Genomic DNA, 25,098 nt, shown 5'->3' with positions numbered 1-25,098 from the left:
AGCCAAGACTATAACATCATATCAGTCCCTCCTTGGCCTTTTGTACTTTCTGTAGTCTCTATATATCATGTACTGGTGAAGCAAGTAGAGCCACAACCTTGTCTAATACTCCATAGTCTACTGTTAACCTCTAAGAACTTTCTGCCTGAGATATTGGCAAGATGTCTACTCAAAAGAGAAGAAGAATCAAAACTCCCCCCTCAATCATTTCTTAATGAGAGCAGTAATTTCTGGATGCCCTCCTGAAATTATTACTTAATGTTATGGAAGTCTTGGTCAATTCTAAAGGCTCCCATTTATCATAGCCAAATAAAATTGGATAAAAGGTGGACTTAGCAGATATCCTCCTTGAAAACAGTAACATGCCCATGCATGTATTCAGGAAAAGGCAAGATGTCAATCATTGCACAAATACAGTTTCCAAATTTTAACTCTAGCCCCACCCTGGCTCCCTCTACCAGCTCGTGTAAATCCCGCCCAGATTCACCTCTGTGATGTTCTAACTCATGATTCCAATCCTCTCCTGGCACCCATACCAAACATTCCCAAGAAACTTTTGCTTATCAGCCCCAGGCCACTTAACTGAATCATTGCCTGCAGTCTAAGATCCCTTGCCAGAAATTGAACAAGCGGATCTTGACCTCACAATCTTTTCCAGATTTTATAGCTTACAATGGCACTTTAAAAGGTAAAAGGGAGTCTTGGACAGCTGCCTTACCTTCACTCACAGCAGCATGTTGGTGTCATGCCAACCAGATGCCTTTGCTCATAAAAGTTCACAAGCTTTTTGAGATCAGTCTTCAACTCAAATAATCACTTTTATTCAGTGATATATAGTATCAACTGTAAGCAACATTGATTGCTATTTCTAAGAGACCATTTCAATAGTTAATCTCCAGGATTTTCAGTATTTTGTTTGCCTCAAGACTACTAACAATAGCCACAGAATATAATTTGTAATTAATTTGTCTGTTCTCCTACCACTCTTTGGGGATCCACTGAGACATTTTCCTAGGTCTAGGTTTGTTTTCTACAAATTCCTTTGATAAGCACTGTCTTATTGATATACATTAGGCCTTCACTATTTCATACAAAGTTTGGTTGGGTAGGAAACCACCTGACATCAAATCTTCATCATGTTTTCTTTATCTTATGTTTATTGCAAAGATAATAATAATAATAACAATAATAATAGGGAGAATGTGAAGGAGGAGAAAAATGTCTTATCTGTTATGACTTGTGCAGCTGAAATACAACCTTGCTCCGTACACTAACCTGAAGTAATATGATGAATCATGTCATCAAATTGGGCTCACACAGATGAAAGACCATATCTAGTGTCAAGCTTTACTAATAATTTAGAGGATTCAAATAATCACAAGGCCCAGACAAAGTAGGAAAAGGTCCAGGACCCTCAATACAATGCCCCCAGATGTGTTCTGAGCCTATATTAAGATAAGAGGTGTCCAATGTGTGCTGTCACATCCCAGACACAGAGAGGGTCATTTTGGCCGTTCAAACATCTCCATTTTATATTCAGAAAGTTAAAAATTAATGTGACTTTTTTCTCCTGGAGTCACGTCTTATAAAGGTTCTATGTTTGTTGACCATAAAGCAATCCTAAAGGATCCAAGTTCATCCTGCTAAAAATTCTCCAAAGATAAAAAAAACTCTCCTGCTAGCAAATATCATTGGCTTATTTATCAGGAGCTCTGTTATTAGCAAATTTACAAAGAATTTGACAAGTTCATTCTCTTCCTATCTTGAGAGCACCTGCTTTCACTGGTAAAGGGACAGAATGAATTACAGACCATTTCTTACCACTTACTTCCTAATGTCTACTTTTTATTTGTAATATAGGATTCTTTTCCCAAGAAAAAGGGCCCCCAAATTATCATTTTCAAGTCCACTAACTGGGATAGATCCCTAGCTCTGCTATACACAAGCATTGAGAAAAGGGTTAAGAAACATCTCCATCTTTCTCACGTAACTCTTCTCTGTTATACCTTCTCTGCCATACTTTATCCAATATCATCCTATATACACTTTTGCCTTTTCCTCTTGCACATCTGTTTTACTCTGCCAGAAGTTACTTTCCTCCTGTCTTTGGGAAACTCCTTTTACCTTTCAGATTTAAGTATTTTTTCTTCCCATTACCTACACAAAATTTTCTTTTACTAGTCTTTCCTTTGCAAATTTATCCTGTCTTTGAAATTTCATTGCTTGCACAAACTACTTTGAAATAGCATTGACAGCTACATTGATCAAGTGCCTGCTATTTGCCATTAACTTTCCCAGAAAACTTAATGGAATTGCTAATAACGACATCAACCCTGTAAAAGGAGGAGCTGTCATTGTACCTATTATAGATACTTGCTCAACATCAAACAGTTAGCAGGTAGATACTTTGGATCTCGCTGTCATCAGTGTGGGATCCTTTCACTATGCCATGAAGAATTGGTAACCTTATTACGTTTCATAGCTTCCTCTAAATTCTTAGCTAACATGTGCCTTAACTTTCCTACTAAATGACACTCATGTTCAGATGAAGTATTATGCATTGTTAATCTTCATGTCCCTCTTCACACTGAATATTGTATCCTCCATATTGTAGCAATTCAGTAATAACTGTTGAACATATACATGAATGAAAGAATTAGAAAGTAAAAGTTGAGCCACATTTCTGTTCATTTGGTAGTCCCTGGGGTGGGATTACAGTATAAATGTATCTATAAATTCTTGCTGGTTGGCTATGTATTCAGGGTAAGGGATAGACTACTTAAATAAAGATCCCAAATTGCAAGAACTTAAATAATATGTGTTTTATTTCTTTCATATGACACCCTGAGCCAATAGAGTGACTTTGATCAAATATGTCATCCCTGAACCACAGAGTATGCCCTTCTGTTCATAATTCAATTTACCATCAGGCACCTCCATCCATTGCAAATTGTGAATACTGTCGCCAGAAACAGCAGTGTGAAAATGTTCATTCATGTTCTTGCTTGCAGTTCTTCCAAGTATATACCTAATAATGGGTTGTAGGATTATATGGCAACGGTACACTTGGTCTCCTGTAGAACCATAGCACTGCCCTCCAAAGGGACTGCACCACTCTACTTCCCCACCAAGACTGCATAGGAGCATATCCCTCTCCACATTTTCTCCAGCACTTGGTCTTTCTGTTTATTTTTTGAGGATTTTTCTTCACACACCATGCAATCCATCTTAAGAAAACAATCAAAATTTCCAAGTATAATCACGCAGCTATATATTCACCAAAACTATCAATATGAGGGCATTTACACTTCTTCCACAAAGAAAGAAGAGGAAAATAAGGAAGAATTAAAAAAATTAAAATAAAAAGGAGAAGCAACAACAGCAATGCCAAGAATCCCATACCCATCCCTTATAGCTCCCTCTTAATGATATCTAGCCTTGGTTTATTGTCTTTGTTATATTTAATGAAAGCATATTATTATGTTACTGTTGACACAGACCCAAGTTTGCATGGATTGTATTTTTCAATATACCAACCCATTTGCAATACCTTATAGTGTTGTCATTCATTTATTCTCCATCATGTAAATATGTTATTTGTTTGTACATCTATCAACATCATCGTCCACTCTTGGGTTCACTAAGTTAAACAGTTCCCATCTTTATCTTCTTTCTTCCCTTCTGGTGTCATACAAGACCCTAGCCTTCCTCTTTCTACATAATCACACTCAGCTTTATTCATATAGGTGCAATAGTGTGTTTCCATCTGATAGTATTGTACTATCCATTTCTGGAGCTTTACGATCAATTCTGTTGATGATTCTGTACTCTCTCAGCATCAAGTTCCCAATTTCTTTTCTTTTTCTATCTCCTGATAAACTATATTCTCAACTTTAGCTTTTAAAGTTTGCTCATTAATGTTAGTTCATATTAGTGAGATCACATAGCACTAATTTTCTTTTTTTGGCTTTTGCTTTTGGCTAATTTCACTCAACATAATATCTTCAAAATTTATCCATGTTGTTGCATGCATCATGACTTTATTATGTCTTACAGCTGTGTAATAGTTCATCATATGTTACTCCACAGTGTGTTTATCCACTTATCCATTGATGAACATTTGGGCTGTTTCCATCTCTTGGAAATCATGAATAATGCCACAATAAACATTGATGTGCAAATGTCTGTTCATGTCCCTTCTTTCAGTTCCTCCAAATGCATACCTAGTAATGGAATTGTTGGATCATATGGCAATTGTGTACTTACCTTCCTGAGGAATCTTCAAACTGCCTTTCAGGGCATTTGTTTTACCATTCGACGTTCCCACCAATATCAAATATGCTTCTTTCTCCACATCATCCAAAGCACTTGTAGTTTTCTGTTTTTTTTTTTTTTATAATGGCCATTTTAGTAGATATGAGATGATAACTCATTGTGGTTTTGATTTGCATTTCTCTAATAACCAATGAAGTTAGGCATCTTTTCATATGCTTAATGAAAAAATTGAGCATATCAATATTTCAAAGAAGAAAAGTTTGGAAAAGTTTTGGTCCATGTCTTTTGCCCATTTTCTGCTTGCATTGTTTACCTTTTTGTTGTTGAATTGTAGGATTTCTTTATGTATCTTAGATATTAAACCATTATCTGAAATGTAGTTCCCAAATATTGTCTCCCATTGCATAGCTGCCTTTTTTACTTTTCTGACAAAGTCCTTTGATGCACAAAAGTGTTCAATTTTGAGGAGGCCCCTTTATATATTTCTTCTTTCATTGCTTGTGCTTCAGGTGTAAGGTGTAGGAAATCACTCCCCATCATAAGATCTTTAACGTATTGCCCTACAGTTTTTTCTAAGGGTTTTATGCTTTTTGCTGTAATATTTAGGTCTTTGATCCATTTTGACTTAATTTTTGTAGAAGGTATGAAATGAGTCCTTTATCTTTTATCACTTCTCCAAACACCATTTATTGCAGAGACTGTTCTGTCCCAGTTGAGTTGACTTGCCTGCCTTAACACAGATCAGCTGTCCATATATGAGAGGATTCATTTCTGAAGACTCAATTCAATTCCACTGGTCAGTATATCCTTCTTTATGCCAGTATGATGCTGGTTTTTGTTTTTGTTTTTGTTTTGGCTTTTATTAAAGGGATTTATTAAGTTACAAGTTTACAATTCTAAATGTCCAAACTAAGGCATCCAGGGAATGATACCTTAATTCAAGAAAAGCTGATGGCATCCGGAACACACCTCTGTCAGTTGGGAAGGCACATGGCTGATGTCTGTTGGTCCTTTGGCTTCTGGTTTCAAATGGCTTCCCTTGGGGAATTTTCTTTCTGCATCTCCAAATGTCTCTGTCTGTGTTGGCTCTGAGCTTTTCCAAAAAAAGGTTCCCTTTTGTTTTGTTTTGTTTAATACTTTTTATTGTAAACCTTAGCAAACAAAGAGGCAAACATTCTTGACATACAAATATTCTATACATGGTGTTTAATCAGTAGCTCACAATATCATCACATAGTTGTGTATTCATCACCATAATCTTTTTTTAAAAAACATTTGTATCTCTCCAGCAAAAGAAATACAAAAGAAAAAAGAAAAAATTTATACATACCATACCCCTTAGCCCTCCCTCTCATTGAGCACTATTATTTCAATCTACTCAATTTATTTTAACCTTTGTTTCCCCTATTATTTGCTTATTTTTATCTATATTTTTTACTTATCTGTCCATACCATAGACAAAAGGAGCATCAGAAACAAGGTTTTCACAATCACACAATCACACTGCAAAAGCTATATCATTATACAATCATCTTCAAGAAACATGGCTACTGGAATATAGCTCTACAGATTCAGGTACTTCCCTCTAGCCACACGAACACACCATAAACTAAAAAGGAAATATCTATATAATGCATAAGAATAACCTCCAGAATAACCTCTCAACTCTGAAGTTTTTCTCAATCCTTTGATGCCAAGTCCCAGATCATCCAAAGATTTCTGTCCTATGCTGCCAGGGAGATTTACACCCTGTGAGTCATGTCCCATGTAGAGGGGGAGGTCAGTGAGTTTGCTTGCCATGTCAGCTTAGTGGAGAGAGAGGTCACATCTGAGCAACAAAAGAGGTTCTCTGGGGGTGACTCTTAGGCCTAATTTTAATTGGGCTTAGCCTGTCCTTTGCGGGGATAAGTTTCATAGTGGCAAACCCCAATATCGAGGGCTCAGCTTATTAATTTGGTGGTCCCCACTACTTGTGAGGATATCAGAATTCTCTAAATGGGAATGTTGAGTTTTTCCCCTTTCTCCCCATTCTCTCAAGGGGACTTTGCAAATACTTCTTTATTCACTGTTCAAATCATTCTGGGATTAATCAGAGCATCACACTAACTGGGACAAACCAACAACCTGGATAAACCAACAAAATCTTATGCCCTATTCAAGGTTCCATGTACTTACGGTGTTCAACTAAGCTGACCATACAAGTTAAATTAAGAAATGCACTAGTCAAAATATAAATTTTATACCAAATAAACATTTCTCCTTTTAGCCTCACACAGAAGTTGACGTTTCAAAATATGAATGACCATCTATTTTCAACATCCTGCAATTGGGATAATTTGAGATGGAGACACGAAGAAAGGGAACGTAGGGGAAAGTGAGAGAGGTAAAATTGCAGAGCCCATGGACTTTGTTACTGACACCTTACTCTAAGGAGTCCACCCCTCCAAAAACAGATCCTCATAAGGTCTCCTAATATAACCAAGAAGTTAAGATTTAACAGCAACTATGATTACTCAATCATTAAATAGTTATTTCTTTTTTACGCTCTAGTATTTTATAATTACCAGAGGGAAACACCTGAAATTATTCAGCTATAACTCAGCTGCACTGATGTTGCATAATGATTATATAACTATACAGCCTTTATCTTGTGACTGTAACAAACTTATGACTGGCTCCCATCTGTACCTCCTAATCCTGTTTTCAACATATGATCACAAAAGACAGTCCTTAATTTATAAATTAATTTATCAATGAAGTCAGCCTAGAATGAACCCTTCCCAATTCATAAACTATGTTGCGAGATGGAACTGGATCTAACCAAAATTAACCTCTGACATGTGCAATAGCTTAAACATTAACCTATAAAAGTGACCTGTATCTCTTTATGATACTAAAAATCATACCCATCATCGTATTAAACCCACCATTTCTTACATATGTTCTGTGATGAAGCATGTAATCAATCTATGCATGCTCAGTAAACACCTCTAACCTTGTCACCTCAAACCCCTGTCCTCATTATTCTATAACCTGCTTATCTTTTGATACTATAAGCCTGTAAGAGTTACTGCCGTTTGGGAGACAGATTTTTAGGCCAATAGGCCATTTGATCTTTTGTTTCATGCTTAGCAATAAACTTTCTCCCTTTGAAAACCCAGTGTCTCAGGAATTGGTCTTTTTAGCATATCAGACAAGGAAGCCACTGCTTTTGATCAGTACCACTTACCTGATAAATACTTGGTGCCAACGATTTACATTTTTATAAATGAATTCCACCTTGGGATTGAGGTAGCGTAGAATCAATGCTCCCCATGGAGAAGCCAGATTCCAAGAGGCAGAGAGGCCAGGAAAAATTAGCTGCACCTCAACCTTAAGAATTAGCAAATATATGGGAGGCAGGGGGCTTTGGACTTGAAGGCATGATGAAATTTGGAAAAGGAGACATTTGGATGCTCAGCGAAATTAAATCTAAATCTCAAGAAGCAACTAGATTACTCTGAAAGCTAGGGGAGTAGAATGATTTAACTTTCTCCATAGTCTTCATTCCTAGAATCAATGTAGGGGAGCAAAAAATGCTGCCTTCTTCTATTGACATGCATTAAAATTGGCAGTAATTTTCATCTAAATTAAACACATCCACAGAGTATACACATAATGAGAAGAAGCAGTCCACAAAACATTGTTTAAATGAGACAGGCCAGGAGTCAGGAGTCTTAAATTCTACTCTATATTAGCCACTAATTAGCAGAGAGAGCCTCACTGGGCCTCATATATGAAGGCATATTATAAAATTGCCTCTGGTTCTATGATCTATGAAAAGCAATATTAATTTGACTATGTAAGTGACTCATTTCAAAATCTGTATTATGTCAGCTATTTTGCTAACGTGTAACAGGATACTATTACTCCATTTATGTATGGCATCCTAACTTTCATATTCCTTTCTCACATACCCGGTATTTTCCTTGTCAAAATCTTGTAAATTAGGATGGCCAAGTAATGTTGTCCCCATTTCTCTGATAAGGAAATTGCGCTCAAGGGACAGCAAAGGACTTGCCAGATGTTAAACAATCTATAAACACAGCATGAAAGCTAGAGTCCAAGGCTTCTTATTCTAACTATGGGATGTTGGAACCAAAAGAAAAGATAGCAGAGTACTTTTTATGGCTCCAGGAAAAAATAATGAGTGATAGAGGGATCAAATGCTTTGTAATAGTATGAACCCAAATGGAGTCATCCTGTTGAAGTAAAAGATGCTTAAGAGGAAAATAATTTTGTTCAGACAAACCAGCTTTCAACAGGCTGGCATTTTTATGAAAGAATAATGTCTCAGAAATGACTGGAGTAAACCACCATCATAAATTACAGTACCTGAATTTCAGCAAATTTTTAAAAGTACACCACCTACCAAAGATTAATTCCAAGTTCAGCAAGCACTGTTTGCTATGCAAAAGAGTGAGTCCAGAGAGAAACGACTTAGAGAAAGGAAGCATCTCAGGATAAAGAGCAGAGATCAGCAAAGTGCTGTGGAGGCCACCATAAAGATGCCCTCGGATCACCTTTTATTTCCAAACTGAGGTTGAAGCAAGCCATAAAAACAATGAAGCTTACAGATTATTTAAAAACAAAACCTGAAGAGAGGGGATAAATGAGGAGAATATAACTGAATGCAGAACAATTTTGACAGAATTCGAGTCCAGGGAAGTCATTTTCCTCACTAATGTAACTCAGCCTGGGTAAATAAATATGAAGTGAGAAGGCTAGTGACAAAAATAGCATTACAAGCAAGACATAGCCATGATGACCAGAATCTGCATACGTGGGAGGTTTTCCAGTGTCCCAGAACAAAGCATTATACTAACCAATCTCGGCTCTGGATGACTGCCTGGAGGGAGCAGCATCGATGCATCAATTCTGAATCTTTTAGACATGGACTAAAAATGGATCTCTAATTCCATTGCATGCCCCGCAATTTCCCTGTTACATTTTTGACAGATTTCATGTTTTTGTCTGCTCTTCCCAATCTAAGCATTCCTATTTTCATCAGCCATGCCTCATCTTTAAGCTTTTTCCCCATCATTTTTCACCTGTAAAATACAGCATTTTTATTTAAAACAACAGATATTTTCAACTTAAGAAAATTAGAAATTTCAAGTCCAACAGTTTTGTTCTATACTTAGTGCTGATCAGATTCAAAAAGTATAGTTTATTTTTTGCAATCCGAGCAGATGGATTGACTAGGTACTTACTTTGAAGATGCATTGTGTACTTACATTCAACCATCAGTGAATATCATTGTCTATAGGTGACTGTATCCTAAAGCTGTAAGGCAGTAATGAGGGAGCACTTTCTATGTTAAAGATTTCTAAGCCACAGTTCAGTGAGACTTCCATTTATCCCAAATGCCTATAGCATAAATGCTATATGTCTACATTTCTTAACTATAATGAGCACTATTTTTGTACATGTATTTGGTAAGTGGAATTAACATTTCGACCTGAATTGGAAATGTTAGGCTTAATAGCTTCCTGAGGATTTTACTGCTTGCCATAAGTCCAAATTTCCTCATAATTCACTATGGGACTCATTACAATTATGTACATCTAATCTTGTCTCTGTGCCAAAACTATCTCTTCTGCTAAAAAAAAAGGGTCACATTTGTCCATCTTCAGTGAGAAAGAGGGCAATGAGCCCTAGGGGTGACTTGGGCTGCAGTGGAAATCCGAAAGGACTGAAATAGGAGAGGCACCTCCTAAAGAGCCATTTTGGATGAAAGGGCAATGAGAAAAGGAGGTTTTTGAGAGAACTTCAGAAAACAATGGGCAGCAAGATGATTACTGAGAATTTCACTAAATTTCTGGCTCAGCTACTACTACTGCTTAGCCTCTACTTTCTCCTCTTTCTTTCAGCTCTACTAAAATTCCATCAAGTAATCCAATATCTAGGCCAGAAGTGGAATACCTCAAAACAATAAGGGACCAATATTAAGTGAACTAAGCCAGACACAGTATTGGGGATTGAATCATGTACCCCACAAGGACATGTTCATATCTTAATTTGCATTCCTGTGTGTGTGAACCCATTTGCTAATACGATTTTGAAGATGTTATTGTTAGTTAAGGTGTGGCCTTATTGAATCAGGGTGGGTGGTAATCTCTATTACTGGAGGTCGTATAAAGAGAAGCCAAAAATCAGAGAAAGCCAAAGGGGGAACCTAAGGACATCATCGTATGATGGCAGATGGCAATTACCAGAACACTGCCACCTCTGGAAGAAATCACTTGGAAAGTGAGAAGGCTGGGTGCTCAAAGAAATTAAGTCTAAACCTCAAGAAACATCTAGATAACTTTGAAAGTTAAAGTTAGATGAGTTGAATGATTTAACTGTCTCCACATTCTTCATTCCCTACATCAATGTATGGAGAGTAAAAAATGCTGCCTTCTTTCATTAAGATGCATTAAAATTGAAAGTAAGTCCCATCTAAATCAAACACATCCACAGTGTGTGCACATTAGTGAGAAGTGATCCACAAAATAGTGACTAAATGAGACAGCCCAGGAGTCAAGAGTCTTGGTTTTGGACTTTTAGTCTTCATAATCATGAGATAATAAATGCTTGTTTAAATCAATCTATTATGTGGTATTTTCCAGAGTTGCCCTGGCAGAGTAAGAGAGCATGCCCTGTCTAAAGAAATAGCAACTACCCAACTTGTGCAACAATAGGTACCTCATGGCTGAATATTAACTTTTATTTTTGAGAAAGGCTGAAAATATGAATTTTTATGTAAAATGTTTAATTTTTAAAGCCTTGGCAATCAATTCCATTTTATTTTTAAAATACTGTATTGGCCAAGAAAAATGTATCTCCTCAGGTATTTGCGGTCCATGGAAAGTCAACTGACAATTTGTCTTCTAATCCAAATTCTAACTTGTAATATAAAAATACATCAATCACATTCCAGAATGTTTTATGAGTATCTGTTTCCTTTTGTGATAAGTATTATGATGACGTTGAGGAGCCTTATCCCCTGTGGGATTTTGTGGGATAGTTTGTAGGTTTCCAAAAATTTTCATGATAATAAAAATAAGCTGGATTTGTATATGATTCATCATTGGAATTTGTTGAAAGAGAAACTCAAGGGTCTATATTCATTCAGATCACCTGACACTTAATTTCAATTTTTGGTTTCCACAAAAAATTGGAAAATTAGATTTAGACTTTTGAGTAAAATTAATACTCAATCAAAAGTAATCGAAAGATATCTTAAATGCATTTAATCACAAAACAAAGCACTGGCCATTAAAAGTGAGCAAATAGTGTGTATTAGTTAGGGTTCTCTAGAGAAACAGAACCAACAGGGAACACTTGCAAATATAAAATTTATGAAAGTGTCTCACGTGACCGTAGGAACGCAGAGTCCAAAATCCACAGGGCAGGCTGCGAAGCCAATGACTCCAATGGATGGCCTGGACGAACTCCACAGGAGAGGCTCACCAGCCAAAGCAGGAATGCAACCTGTCTCCTCTGAGTCCTCCTTAAAAGGCTTCCCATGATTGGATTTAGCATCACTAATTGCAGAAGACACTCCCCTTTGGCTGATTACAAATGGAATCAGTTGTGGATGTAGCTGACGTGATTATGACCTAATCCTATGAAATGTCCTCATTGCAATAGACAGGCCAGCACTTGCCCAATCAGATGAACAGGTACCACAACTTGGCCAAGTTGACACCTGTCCCTAACCATGACAGTCCACCCCTTGTCAACTTGGCACATATATATACATCACCTTAGACCATACTTAATTTCCAAATGAAAACAAATAAGCACACATTTTTTCTTTTACCTGACAATACTCAACTGTCCTGCATATAACTGGAAACACATTAAATCTCTTCAGAATAGCGTGCAAATCCTTGGGCAACATTCATTCTTAAACTTGATATCTTACAACTTAAATAGTATAACACAAACAAAACAGCATTACAGTCCTCGTTTCTGTAACTGATCACGTGGTCGAAGTTCATATTTATCACTACCTTCTTCCACTACCCATTCCATGTTCCCTTTCCCCTCAGCAAGCACTTCAGCTGGCCGTGGTTCTTTGCCTGGTGGGGTGACCCAAACCTTCATTCCTGAAGTCTCAGAGCCATTAGTGGTCCTGCCTGGACTGTGTTGTTGCAGTTTTCCATTGATTTTGATCACAGGGCATGGTAGTACTAATAGACGCCCCAGGGGATCTCCTATATTCCAAGAAAACTCTTCTTTACCTCCATTATGTAGTTGCAGTCCTACTTCCTTCTGATAGTCAGGGTCAATTACCCCAGACAATAATGTAATCCCCTTCTTGGTGTGTTGATCCAGAGGCATAAGTAGCCCAAAGTGGCCAGGTGGCAATCTTAACTTCCAGTTCAGTGGTATCACTGTTGTTTCTCCTGGAGAAAGCACACCCCGTTTTGGAACTAAAACCTGTAGACCAGCAGAACTCAGGGTAGCAGGGACAGGAAGCAAAAATTTTCCTAGTGGATCACTAGGAGTAATAGTGAGTGGCACCACACCCATTCCACCCCTTGGTTCCTGGACCCATGGATCCTGGCTATGGGAGAAACAGCACCATACAGTGGATGCTGATTCAGAGCATACACAGCTTCCTGGAGAACATTACCCCAGCCTTTCAAGTTTTTGCCACCTAGTTGGCATCGTAATTGAGTTTTCAAAAGGCCATTCCACAGTTCTATCAATCCAGCAGCTTCTGGATGATGGGGAACATGGTAAGACCAGAGAATTCCATGAGCATGTGCCCATTCCCGCACTTCATTTGCTGTGAAGTGTGTTCCTTGATCTGAAGCAATGCTATGTGGAATACCATGACGATGGATAAGGCATTCTGTAAGCCCAAGAATAGTAGTTTTGGCAGAAGCATTGCGTGCAGGGAAAGCAAACCCATATCCAGAGTATGTGTCTATTCCAGTTAGAACAAATCGCTGCCCCTTCCATGAAGGGAGTGGTCCAATGTAATCAACCTGCCACCATGTAGCTGGCTGGTCACCTCGGGGAATGGTGCCATATCGGGGGCTGAGTGTGGGTCTCTGCTGCTGGCAGATTGGGCACTCAGCAGTGGCTGTAGCCAGGTCAGCCTTGGTGAGTGGAAGTCCATGTTGCTGAGCCCATGCATAACCTCCATCCCTACCACCATGACCACTTTGTTCATGAGCCCATTGGGCAATAACAGGAGTTGCTGGGGAAAGAGGCTGACTGGTATCCATAGAACGGGTCATCTTATCCACTTGATTATTAAAATCTTCCTCTGCTGAAGTCACCCTCTGGTGTGCATTCACATGGGACACAAATATCTTCATGTTTTTAACCCACTCAGAAAGGTCTATTCACATACTTCTTCCCCAGACCTCTTTGTCACCAATTTTCCAATTATGGTCTTTCCAAGTCCCTGACCATCCAGCCAAACCATTAGCAACAGCCCATGAGTCAGTATACAAATGCACCTCTGGCCAGTTTTCCTTCCAAGCAAAATGAACAACCAGGTGCACTGCTCGAAGTTCTACCCACTGGGAGGATTTCCCCTCACCACTGTCCTTCAAGGACACCCCAGAAAGGGGTTGTAATGCTGCAGCTGTCCACTTTCAGGTGGTACCTGCATATCGTGCTGAGCCATCTGTAAACCAGGCCCGAGTTTTCTCTTCCTCAGTCAATTCACTGTAAGGAACTCCCCAAGAGGCCATAGCTCTGGTCTGGGAAGGAGAAGGTAATGTGGCAGCAGGAGTGGAAACCATGGGCATTTGTGCCACTTCTTCATGTAACTTACTTGTGCCTTCAGGACCTGCTCTGGCTCTATCTCATATATACCATTTCCACTTTACAATAGAGTGCTGCTGTGCACGCCCAACTTTATGGCTTGGTGGGTCAGACAACACCGAACTCATGATAGGCAACTCAGGTCTCATGGTAACTTGGTGGCCCATGGTTAAGCGTTCAGTCTCTACTAAGGCCCAGTAGCAGGCCAAAAGCTGTTTCTCAAAAGGAGAGTAGTTATCTGCAGCAGACGGTAAGGCTTTGCTCCAAAATCCTAAGGGTCTGCGTTGTGATTCTCCTATAGGGGCCTGCCAAAGGCTCCAGACAGCATCTCTATTTGCCACTGACACTTCCAGCACCATTGGATCTGCTGGATCATATGGCCCAAGTGGCAGAGCAGCTTGCACAGCAGCCTGGACCTGTCGCAGAGCCTCCTCTTGTTCAGGTCCCCACTCAAAATTAGCAGCTTTTCTGGTCACTCGATAAATGGGCCGGAGTAGCACACCCAAATGAGGAATATGTTGTCGCCAAAATCCAAAAAGACCCACTAGGCGTTGTGCCTCTTTTTCGGTTGTGGGAGGGGCCAGATGCAGCAATTTATCCTTCACCTTAGAAGGGATATCTCGACATGCCCCACACCACTGGACACCTAGAAATTTTACTGAGGTGGAAGGCCCCTGTATTTTTGTTGGATTTATCTCCCATCCTCTGACACGCAAATGCCTTACCAGTAAATCTAGAGTAGTTGCTACTTCTTGCTCACTAGGTCCAATCAACATGATATCATCAATATAATGGACCAGTGTGATGTCTTGTGGGAGGGAGAAACGATCAAGGTCTCTGCGAACAAGATTATGACATAGGGCTGGAGAGTTGATATACCCCTGAGGTAGGACAGTGAAAGTATATTGCTGACCTTGCCAGCTGAAAGCAAACTGTTTCTGTGGTCCTTACTAATAGCTATTGAGAAAAAAGCATTTGCCAGATCAATAGCTGCATACCAGGTACCAGGGGATGTATTGATTTGCTCAAGCAATGATACTACATCTGGAACAGCAGCTGCAATTGGAGTTACCACCTGGTTGAGTTTACGATAATCCACTGTCATTCTCCAAGACCCATCTGTTTTCTGCACAGGCCAAATAGGAGAGTTGAATGGGGGTGTGGTGGGAATCACCACCCCTGCATCTTTCAAGTCCTTAAGAGTGGCAGTAATCTCTGCAATCCCTCCAGGAATACGGTATTGCTTTTGATTTACTATTTTGCTTGGTAGGGGCAGTTCTAGTGGCTTCCACTTGGCCTTTCCCACCATAATAGCCCTCACTGCACGAGTTAGAGAACCAACGTGGGGATTCTGCCAGTTGCTCAGTATGTCTATGCCAATTATACATTCCGGAACTGGGGAAATAACTACAGGATGGGTCCGGGGGCCCACTGGACCCACTGTGAGACAGACCTGAGCTAAAACTCCATTGATCACCTGGCCTCCATAAGCCCCCACTCTGACTGGTGGTCCAGAGTGACGTTTTGGGTCCCCTGGAATTAATGTCACTTCTGAACCAGTGTCTAATAATCCCCGAAATATCTGATCATTTCCTTTTCCCCAATGCACAGTTACCCTGGTAAAAGGCCGTCGGTCTCCTTGGGGAAGACTTAGAGGAAGGTTAACAGTATAAATTTGTGGCAGTGTAACAGGTTTCTTCCCCATAGGGACATGGCCTCCCCTTCATTCAAGGGGCTCAGGGTCTGTAAACTGTTTCAAGTCTGGAAATTGGTTAAGGAGCCGTGACTCTGTGTTTTTGTAATTCAGGTTAGACTTCTGTTCCCTTGACCTAGAACTCTTTTGTTTATACAGCTCCAACAAGAATTTAGTAGGCTGCCCTTCTATTGTATTTCTAGGCACCCCATGATTTACTAGTCAATGCCACAAATCTCTGCGTGTCATATAATTTTGATGCCTCCTTTGAGTTTGTTGTCTATTATAATACCCACGTCTACCCTGTCTTTGGTGATTAAGTGCTGCCACCTGGCTTCTGCCAACTCGGGATCCTGTCATCCCCATTGTGTTTAAGGATTCCAGCTCAGTGACAGCAGTTCCTACAGTAATATCTGACCTACAGAGAAGTGCAACCACAGAGCTCTTGAGGGATGATGGTGCTAGTCTCACAAACTTATTTCTCACTGTTCTGGTAAAAGGTGCATCCTCTGGACATTCCTGGGGTGTAAGAGCGGGCTTTGCATGATAAATCCACTCTAACATCCCAATCTCTCTAAGCCTCTGGATCCCCTCATCTACATTACACCAGGGCAGTTCTGGCATTTCAACCTCAGGTAATGTTGGCCACCTTTTGATCCATGTTTCAACCAACCACCCAAACAAGCTGTTAACACCTTTTCTAACTGCTCTAGCTATAACATTGAATGCAGAATCTCTGCTTAGTGGGCCTATATCAATAAATTCAGCCTGATCCAGCCTTATATTCCTCCCACCATTATCCCACACTCTTAAAATCCATTGCCACACATATTCCCCTGATTTCTGTCTATATAAATTGGAAAACTCACACAGTTCTTTTGGAGTATAATGTACCTCCTCATGTGTGATACTTTGTACCTCACCTTTAGGGGCCTGTTGGGACTTTAGTCTAGTTATAGGTCTAGAAGAAATGAGGGGTGGTGGGGGTGGGTCATGAAAAGAATTAGAAATATCTTCCAAGCCATTTGCTTCAGGGCTTTCATTTGCAGTTTCATCTGGTGAAACAGGATTAATAACTTTAGGGCTAATCCCTTCAGGAGGAGGTTGGGTGGCCAATTCCTCAAGGCAGGCTGGAGGTGGGGCAGCTATGTCCTCAGGGCAGACTATTACAGGGTTATCTAAAGAAGGCTCAGCATGGTCTAGGGTTTCAACCTCACCCCCAACATCATTATCAATCCATATGTCACCATCCCATTTTTCAGGGTCCCACTCCTTTCCAATCAATGCCCTCACTTTAACGGCAGACACCGTGCAAGACTGAGATTTCAGTTTACTTTGTAAAGTTGCTACTCTAACAATAAGATCCTGAGTCTGATTTTCAGAGATCTCAAGTCTACGGCTACAGGAGATAAAATTTTCCTTCAGGATACTCATAGAAACCTCTACATCTTTCAGACGGCACTTAAGCTTCTTGTTTGAAGCCTTAAGCCCATCCCTTTCACCCTTTAATGTAGACAGTGTATCTAACAATAACCAACCAACATCTCTATAACTCTTATTCCTACAAAACTCTGTAAAGGTGTCAAAAACATTATCCCCCAGAGTCTGGCTTTGTACAAGCGAAGCATTAGGAGAATCGAATGATGATATTTTGACTATCTCCTTTGCCAACTCAGTCCATGGATTGGGAGTGTCATTCTGATTACGGGAATCAGAGTCCTTAGTGTCTCTAAGCCCAGTCAGAGTAGAAAACCATTCATAAAAACCCATTTTTAAGATTCTGTTCCTTAAGAACCACTCCTGGTACCAAGATGTATTAGTTAGGGTTCTCTAGAGAAACAGAACCAACAGGGAACACTTGCAAATATAAAATTTATGAAAGTGTCTCATGTGACCGTAGGAACGCAGAGTCCAAAATCCACAGGGCAGGCTGCGAAGCTGATGACTCCAATGGATGGCCTGGACGAACTCCACAGGAGAGGCTCACCAGCCAAAGCAGGAATGCAACCTGTCTCCTCTGAGTCCTCCTTAAAAGGCTTCCCATGATTGGATTTAGCATCACTAATTGCAGAAGACACTCCCCTTTGGCTGATTACAAATGGAATCAGCTGTGGATGTAGCTGACGTGATTATGACCTAATCTTATGAAATGTCCTCATTGCAACAGACAGGCCAGCGCTTGCCCAATCAGATGAACAGGTACCACAACTTGGCCAAGTTGACACCTGTCCCTAACCATGACATAGTGAAATTACAAGGCATGAGACTTATGTCACAATTGCACAATTATTTTATTTTTAACATTAAATTATATAATCTAATTAGCCAAGGATAACGAAGGTGTTTAAATTAGTGATATTTCCAGCCAAGAAGAATATACTTTGAGTGAACAAATTTCTGCAGCATGAAAGAAAAACACTTACTTATTGATATTGTCTCAGATCTAAGTTGGAATGACTCATTTCTGTATCTGAAGTAGTATTCTGTTAAACAGTGTATGAATTAGAGGCAACTCTATGATAAGTACTTTGTTTGTTAGTTTTTTTGTTTTGTTTTTTCTTCATCTTTTTTTTTCATTTGCCCAGTAAGGCAAAGAGAAATATTTAGGTGTAGAAATATTTATTGTTTTTGTCCCTGGAGCAAAAAGATCTTTAAAAGGACCACGAAAATAAAGTAAAATTTTAAGAATAAGAAAAAGAAAGAATAAATTGTCAGCATTTAATTTTAAATATTACCATTTAAAATGAATAACTAATAGGATGTGAGCATAAGTGATTTGTGCAGCTTTTGTGTCATGACCTAAAAATTCAATGCACTCTCCCTTTTCTCCTTGCACCATCTTCTTGACTGAATGCACACAAGGTGGTGAGGTGTCCTGGACTATGTAGTAAAGGGCAAATCCTTAACGATGCTTCAGTAACTATACAGAATGAACCTGGATACTTAGATCTCTGCTGTAGTACCTTATGACCTTAGCAAATACAAAATTCGACTAAAACTAGACCTAAAATAAGTAACAATCAGAAGTTAATGACAAGAATACTGAGCCTGAAGGCAGGAAAGCTAGTCTCCCCTGTTATGTCCCAAGTACTTGGGAAAATTATCTACCATCTTTGGAAAGCAGACCATGTGCCTCTGAGCTTATAACTCTAGGGGAAATTACAAAAGGGGTGGGGATACAGAATGGGGGAATCACAAAATTGCTATATATTAGTTTTTATTTGGTCCTTTCAGTTTCTGTAAGAACAACTAAGAACCATGCTTGCAAGGCTACCTACTGGAATTGAAAGGAATTCGGCTCTTTTTTCAGGCATATTTGGCACAGGCTGCCATCTAAAATCTAAGGAAGCTAAGGATATAGTATTGTGGGATTGAAGAACTGAAAAAACCAACCAATATAATTTTAAGAAATGGCTCTGAAAAAATGTTTAGCAAGAGATGAGACTGTGGCCCCAAAGGCCAGACAGTGTGAACCAGTACAACAGCTAAAATTTGGATTAAGTACACTGTTTTCCACCTCATCCTAATTTTCAGATGGCTTCAAGGAAACCACCATTATATTAAGAAAAAGAGGAAGAGGCAAAGTATAGAGGTAAGTAATTTTTTTTTAGATTTAAAAGTCTTCCTAAATGATATATTTAATACGATTATTAACAGATAGAATTAATTAGAAATTAATCAGCAGCAAACGTCTCAAAATTTTTAGTGAATTTTGTTGTCCAAGAAACTGCAAGTCAGTCCTAAAAATTCCTATTTAGTTTGTAAGCGACTACGAGGACTCCAAATATACAAAAGCAAGAAGAAAACTGATAAAAGCTGGGTTCTCTCCAAGGACAGAGCTTTAATGCTTTCTTCAGATATAACTTGCGGCAATTAATGGTCAAAGAACAATTCCAAGAAGTCAATATGAGGGATCCCAGAGATCAATAGAAAAGAAGCATTCTCCCAAAAAGCAAACCAACAAATGGCCCAATCAAGGAACTTACTCAACCACCAGTTCAAACTCCTTACACTTCTTGCCTATTGCATATGATATTTCATAGGGATCATTGACTTCTGGTGTTTTCCATTCTTGCCTTTTCCAAATAATTGTTTGCAGTGTGGTTCTCCTGTTCCACTACCGTCTGAGTTTTACAGGGTTGCTATAACACTCACTACAGATGAGCTGGCTTAAACAATAGGAACTTCTTGACTCACAGTTTTTCAGCCTAGAAGTCTAAAATCAGTCGTTGACAGAATCATACTTTTTCTGAAGTCTGCAGCATTCTGGTGGTGACCTGTAGGCAATCTATAACTCAGTCTCTGCCTCTGTCATATGGAAATCTCTCTCCTTCTGTCTCCTCTTTATGGTGTCCAAATTCCCACTGCTTTTAAGGATTGAGGCTCACCATGATTTAGTTTGGCATCACCTTAACTAATAACATGTCCAAATGTTCTATTTACTAATAAGTTCATATCTCAGGAGCAATGATGAGGACTTAAACACGTCTTTATGATGGGCATGACTGGAGCACATGATTGGATCCATAACAACCACCATTGTATATTGGGAGTGTCAGAGGCAGATAACATGTCATATCATTTAAACAGGAGGTACCAGGAGAAGTATACCTTCCAAGAACCCAAGACTTTTCATTAGATATGGTCCCTATATCTACATCTGGACAGCCTCTCTTGAATGAGGAATGCAGGACTGTGTTCTATACATCAGAAGAAGCATGTGCCCAGGTATCTGGATGGTCCAAAGGATGCACTCTGGCAAAAAACTGCCCCTTGTTACCTTGCCTCTGAGAATACTAGGTATTGAGGTTTAGTAAAAGATTTTTAGGTGGGCATGTGGTTGTTAGAGTATAGATTATATTCTCCAGCCTTCTCCACCTTCCTACTTTAGTCACGGTGAAACCATGACAAATAATACATGAGTAAAAGTAATCCACATTTGGGTAAAGACATGTTCATCATCATCAACTTTTAGAGAAGCAGAAATACTGTGCCTAAGTTTTATTAAATATTCATTTTGAATTCTTGAACACTTTGCCATCAAGAGTTTAAGAATAAAAATAAATATAATGCCATGCAAAATAAGATAAGCAGAGTTAACCCTTTCTCCAAGGAAGAGCAAGAGAAATCACAGAAAAATGACCAAGACAGTAGTTCCAGAGCTCAAAAGACCTGAAAGGGTCTTCTATAACACTTAGGGAAGTCTTGGATGAAACAGCTGAGGAATTGATACACAGAGAACTGGGTGAGGGGACTCTGTCAGGACACCATCAAGGACAAGAGGTCTTGCCAAAGAATGTGCCCACCTCACAGCTGACTTGGGATATCATGCCTGGGGAGCCTGAAAGCCAGTGAATTGCTTTCCCTGTCATAGAGACCATCCAGATAGTGCACAGAGCCTCCAGTTCCCCTTTTTATAAGGTGGCCAGGAGTATTCAGGAGTGCATGGACAGGGAGGTGGGAAGAAGGGAGTAAAAGTAAAATAAAATAAAATAAAAAAATAAAAAAATAAAAATAATCCACACAACTTCCAGGTCTTCAAGAAACTATGTCCTCCCATTTCTCCTTCCTTCATCTCCCTGGCAGGAATATAGACTTAGTGGTAGTGACTTGTCTTGGATATGCAGATGAAGGCCACTCACTAAAGATAGAAGAAACCTTGCATCCTTCTACCATTGCGTTAACAAAGCAGTCCTGCATAGCAGCTGCCTAGAAAGTCAGGTGGGAGATAATTAAAATCCAACTCAGTTTAAGCCTTTTTTATTTAGACTTCCAACAGTCAAATCCATATGGTAATTTATATAACATGAGAAGAATGACATAATCTTCATAAATGCTGGTAAATTATTATCATCTTTTAACTTCTATCCAGCCATCCAAATAGAGGTTGAGATTCTAACTGGAAAGCACTCCAACAGATGCAATGTGCTACTGTTCTTGGCACATAAACTTTGCCAGAAGACAATTGAATCTGCCACTCACTCCACATATGGCTTTGGCTAATTTCCTTAGCCCCCTCCAAGTCATATTCTACTCACCTGTAAATGCACGTGACATATAGCAATGGTTCAATAAATTGTAGATTTTTTTTTAAGGGCACACATATTTGGACCACTGTTTTGATTTTTTGTGGTTGTTACACGCAAATTTCTCTCCAGAGAAGTTGTTACTCTGATCTTTGTCACCTGCCTTTCAAATCTTCTATAGCTCCAAAATTGACTGTTGACCCTACAGTGGAAATCACTTCCTTATTAATATTCAACATCATCAATTAGAAATCAAATAAGAACAGACGGCAGCTATGACGTGCTATGGCTAATAGTATCAGTAACTGAACAAGTAGGAAAAAAATCGGGAATATTTGCAATAAGGTATTTTTTAAAGCAACTCAAATTGGATTGTCTATTGTCTACACCCTCTGTGATAACAGTGCTCTTGAAAAGTTGTTATTCATGCTCATGAGACATGCAGAAACTAAATTGCAATTTCCAGAATCCTGTGTCATTCAGCCTGATGAACGATGCCAAGTCACAATTGGCGGTCATCAGAAAGAAGTGCTAAATTACTGTACTGCCTGACACCTTTAAATGAACCTAAAATGAACAATTCAAATCTCTGGAGCTCAATATGCTGTACGCAGTTTACTAAATGTAACCATAGAAATAGTCCCTATTCAGGGAATTTTCCTAGGACAAAAAAACTTCCAGATAATAAAAATTATCTAAAATGTGCTTGAATTATTCTAACTGAATAAAGACTATTCTGTTCCATCACAATTTTGTTAAATAAACTAATTTCTGGGTGTGAAAATTCGAACTTGAAGATATGAATTCTTGTTGATTAGCTTTGCCCAAAACCTATGTGTTACAATAACTGTTACCTTGAGTAAGGGACACTTATGAGATGTCAAATTCAGAAAATGAATTCATGCGCTTTCCCCAGGCTTCTCACACCCATGAATGCAAACTAGGGCAGGTCCATGGCTCTTCCAGACACTCTTAGGTCATAAAAGCTCTTCCTGTCACTTCAGTCACAAAACACAGAGTTCTATCATTAGAATGTTTGATTCAGTTTAATAATTAATAAATTGAAACTCCATTTAAATATGTAGCTTGTTCATCAAGTGGGAGAGGAAGGCATATAACTTCTTTCTCCCCCCACCTCAACTTCTTTTTGAACTTTTACTTACAATGGCTGTTGACCGGTCAGGGAGGAGGGGTAGAGGGTGGACAGAGGGAAGAAGGAAGAATGGTGGACATTTCTAGGTTGGACGATGATGAAGTGTTCCACACAGATGCTCTCTGGGCTCATTCCGAGCACTCATTGGAAATTTTCTTGGTCCATGCCTTTGCATCTTTATTCCAGCTGGCCAAGTATAAACTTCTTCAGGCATCTGGTGGTAGCTCTAGTTGCTTTCTGCTGAGGTCATTTTACTTTTGAAGGCTGCCCTCCTATAGTGAAGATAATCCAAGACCTCTCCACGGATTTCACATAAATGGCTCTCATCAAGTACATGGGGAAGCTCAGCGTATCTGATTGATTTGCTCTGATATGATCGGCTGAACAGGAGAATCTTCCCCTCTGCCATCAGAACACCCAATCGATCATATTTTCTCACCCTTCAGATTTCTGAAGAATGAGTCAGACTTCGGTTTACTGTGTCCCAAAAGCCCCAGGAGACATATCTCTAGCTTTCTTAGTGGCCTCATTACAGCCCTTTCCCCAGGCCTGAGGGCAAGGATCTGACCCGCAGCCACTGTCAGAGCACTCCAAAGGTTCCATCAAATCGCCACTCTGTCCTCCTAACTGTTTTGAAGGCTGTAAGTCCTGATCAGCTATGGTTGCAAAACCAACATGGAAACCTCCTTTGTAAATTCCGCGTGGGGCTCTTGCCCCTCCCTTTATAATGCAGCATCTGTTTCCAGGAGAACTTAGCTGAGACTGAGACTATGACAGCTCCAGCTCAACATTCTTTATGTAAATCATGTTCCTTCTCTTTTCATTCTATTATTTTTCTTCTCATCAATGCAGTTTGTGTTTTCTTGGTTAGACTTTGGGAGGCATGCACCTCGGTGGGTGGTTAGAAGGTAAGAGGGAAGTGGAATTTAATATCAGTGGAAACAAGCCTCAGCCCCATTGTTGTTCCTTCTGAAAAATTTAGCTGAATAAACAGCTCAGTAACTGATTATGATTAGACTATTCAGATCATCATAACTTTTTAAAAGTATTATCACACACACACAAAAAAAAACCTGAAATCATTGCACCACTAAAATATTTTTTTTCTTGGCACATCCACCATTTACAACATAAAGAGGCTCATTTTTCCAGATTTTACTTTCTGCACCAACTCAAAAGGGATTTTCTCACAACATTTTCAAGCAGACAGTTGCTAAGCATCTAATAACCCTGATACTATGCCTCCTCTCACGTCCCACCTCCAAGTAGTAATAATAATAGCAGTAATAATTGGTCCAAAGATATTTTGGGTTTTATTAGCTTCAATAAATCTCAATTTTTATCTCCTTCCTCTTATAGTGATAATAATAGTAATAATTGATCTAAAGATATTTTGGTTTTTATGAGCTTCACTAAGTCTCAATTTTCTCCACTATGATATGGGTATAATAATTATTCTATCGCATAGATTTGATATGAGGCTTTTTAAAAAAACCTACACTGTTTGGAAAGTGTTTCGCCCAGTACCTAGTACACAGAGTCCTCAATAAATATTAGGTCTTATTTTTATTGTCAATGTCACCATACGCTTTTGATGATAACCTTTGCCTTTAAAAATATTAAGATTTGCATTTAAAATTACTAAGTAACATACTTAAAATAAATTTTGAATACAAAACATGCCAAACCTACACAACAGAAAAACCCTTAAAACCGGAGACCATAATTTTTAGTTCCTATTACGGGCGTGTTTACTGCCCTCTTGTGGCTGTTGCCATAATAGCAGAACCGTTGCTAATAGGAACTGTGTACTTTCAAAAACAGTTTCATTAAAGAAGTTGTGAGTTTACAGAGCAATCATGCATAATATACAGAATTCCCATACACCATGCTATTATTAACAACTTGCATTGGTATGGAACATTTGTTACATCTGATGAAAGCACACTTTTATAATTGTACTATTAATATAATCTTTTAGAATGTATTATCAATCTGTATTAACATTAGAAGACCCATTAATATAAGCAACCATATCCGTCCATTTGATTCTGAGAAACTAAGTAATCCTACTTTATCACGCGTTAAAAATTATTATATATTTGTAAAAAGATTCATTTTGGGAGCGCAGTAGA

General features: G+C 39.0%; 1 long non-coding RNA gene across 5 annotated transcripts in view; it reads right to left on the bottom strand.

Moving 5' to 3' along the window:
• Positions 1-22,788, bottom strand: part of LOC143669798 (uncharacterized) — a 143,429-nt gene extending 120,641 nt beyond the window's left edge. For all 5 annotated transcript variants that reach the window (XR_013169069.1, XR_013169070.1, XR_013169071.1 and 2 more), the window contains exon 1: positions 22,665-22,788. This is a non-coding gene — a long non-coding RNA (uncharacterized LOC143669798). The remainder of the gene's footprint in view (positions 1-22,664) is intronic.
• Positions 22,789-25,098: the final 2,310 nt, after the last annotated feature.

The sequence above is a fragment of the Tamandua tetradactyla genome, chromosome 26, assembly GCF_023851605.1.
Source record: "Tamandua tetradactyla isolate mTamTet1 chromosome 26, mTamTet1.pri, whole genome shotgun sequence".
In the NCBI taxonomy this organism is placed as follows: Eukaryota; Metazoa; Chordata; class Mammalia; order Pilosa; family Myrmecophagidae; genus Tamandua; species Tamandua tetradactyla.
This window is presented reverse-complemented; position numbering and strand designations above follow the sequence as displayed.